Source organism: Scylla paramamosain, chromosome 48 (genome assembly GCF_035594125.1).
Source record: "Scylla paramamosain isolate STU-SP2022 chromosome 48, ASM3559412v1, whole genome shotgun sequence".
In the NCBI taxonomy this organism is placed as follows: Eukaryota; Metazoa; Arthropoda; class Malacostraca; order Decapoda; family Portunidae; genus Scylla; species Scylla paramamosain.
In genome coordinates, this window is record NC_087198.1 from 3,586,863 (window position 1) to 3,589,362 (window position 2,500).

A 2,500-nucleotide genomic window follows, 5' to 3' on the forward strand; every position below is an offset into this window, starting at 1 on the left:
CAGATCTGAGGAGGGAGAATGAGAGGCGGCACCTCATCCATGCGACGACATGGCTCCTTGGCTGGTGCTTCTTTTCTGCCATTAGGTCGGCTAGTCTTGAGTAGAAGCACTGAGCCTTGGAGCCCATCCCGCCAGATGTGGTGAAGACCAGAGGTGTGAAGCTGCCCTGGTCAACGTGTTGGATTCTCTCCCCATACGCTCGGATCTTCTCCTGCTCATTCTTGCGGTGGGCGGCCTCCAGGGAGAGTTCGTGGTGACAGGCGGCCATCGGGTCAAAGATCCGTATGTCCATGAATGCTTTCTGTCCCCTTGTCCAGAACCCTCGTGCACTGACGTCGACTCGAGCCTCGTTGGTGGTGTTGGCTGTTCTGTAGCGCAGGTGCTCGCCGTCTAGCGGCAGGAGGGTCGGTTCAGTGGAGACATCGTGGCACACCTCCCTGAGCATGCTGGCGGTCAGATCTCTCACCTCATCGTGCCTGATACATACGAATCCCCCCTTTTTGCACGTCATGGTGTGGTTGACGTCATTGGGGGAGCCACACACACAGGTACTGGGGAGTCCTTCCATCGGCCAGCCGTACCTCAGAGCAATGGCGTCGACAAATTCTTGTTTGTTGAGGCTGAAGCCCTTCGCTCTGATGGGCAGTGACGTTAGCCAGTTAGAGGCTCCCGTTTCCTGTGCAGTGAGGATTTTTCTCACTGTGGTTGCAGGCAGGATGTTTATCAGGTCTTCGAGACAGTTTCGTTGATGTTGTTGCCTATCTCTAGATATAATTCGTCCTTGCTCAGTGACTGCACTTTGGGCTATTTCACCATGTGCGTCCTGAGCAATGATCTTCTCTGTGAGGGACCTGGTGAGCTTGAGGGAGTTGAGGTTCTCCACAGTCGCCAACTTCTCAGGGGAGGTGATTCCCATCCCGCCCAGTCTTGGTGGAAGTTCGAGCAGCGCCCTTTCCCCATCTCCGATGGTGTGGTATCTCAGTAACGCTGGGAGGAAGGTGTTCCTTATCGAGACCTCCAGTGGTGCAAGGAGAGGGCTGATGCCTGGGATGGTGCGCATGGCGAATCTCCATCGATGCTGCAAGCCGTGGGTGTAGGCAGAGTAGGCTGCATGAGGCTCAGTCCTGGCCATGTCAGACAGGACTTCCACCTCATGTATCCACTCCTTCACCTTTTCTCCTATGTACTCCTTCTTGAACTCCTCTGTTCCGATGACAGCACCCAGATGCCGTTGTCCATCCTTTGTTATTATAACTCCACTGCCACTGAAGCTATCCACTGCACTGTCATAGTGTTCAGGCTTTACAATAAGGACGGACTTAGCGGCATTGGGTGTGTACCCTATGATGGGACCATTGTCGTTCACTAAGCCCCACCATTTTTTCAAGTCTGTTATTTTGCCGGCCCCTGACAGGTCATCCGCGTACGCCACTTGCTTCACACTCGTTTTCTCATATGAGATAACTTGTTGCAGCACTGAAAGTCCGAGGGCGTACATCGCCATGGCCACTGGGTCACCTTGTGTTGTCCCTTCCATGGACTTTAACACCTTAACACTATTACCACTATTACTACATATGTACAAATCCGAGGGGTCACTATATGTGTTTTCTACATATTGTGCCAGAGAGGGACATTTTACTCGAATGTTGTGAAGCATTGTTTTTCTGTTAATAGTGTTGAAAGCGTTTTTGGCGTCCACTAATAACACCGCTTCACAATTGTCTTCACTGAACATTTCCCTCATAGCGTGGATGGCGGCTTCCCCTCCTGCCTGCTGTCCTGCACATACTTGCAGGTTCCCCGCTGCCCTCCTTACGTCGTCCTTGACCACCGTCATGACGCATTTACCCACGATGCGTCTTATCACCTCGCCGATGCCAATTGGTCTGCACCCCGGCTTTTTGTCCAGCGGAATTAATCGGCATGCTGTGAGAGCCTCGACGTGGTGACAATTTGTGGTGGCAAGCTTCCTCGCCAGTGCTGCCAGGGCGCCGCATAGGTCGTTAGCGGCGCTGCCACAGAGTGCGCCGCTCAACAGGCGACGCCACCCTCTAGCGTCTAGTCCTGAGGGACCAGCACTGCCGTGTGTCTGGAGAGACTTCTTCCAGATCATCTCTCCAGTTATCACCTCGTAGATGACATCATTGGGCTTGCGGAAAGGCCCCTGCATCCTGAGGCCCTCCTCGTCACTGGGGGGAGGATGTTTTTCCTTCAGCAGGTGGATGGTTTCCCTGGTGAGGGGCAACACTCCACCTGACTGCTGTTCATTAAGTGCCCGCAGAGCCCTGGACACCTGTCCTTGCCGCATATTGCCAGCGAAATTACGGGCTTTGTCTTCCTGCCCTTGTTGGTTTCCTGATGGTCTTGGCAGCCTCTTCTGGATGGCTCGGGCTTCCTCCAGGAGCTCATCCAGTTGGTTGTTCTGCCATAGACCCACTCTTCTTGCGACGGCTTTCACGTTTTCCGCCACCTTCGCATTTCTATGTGTCTTTTGAAA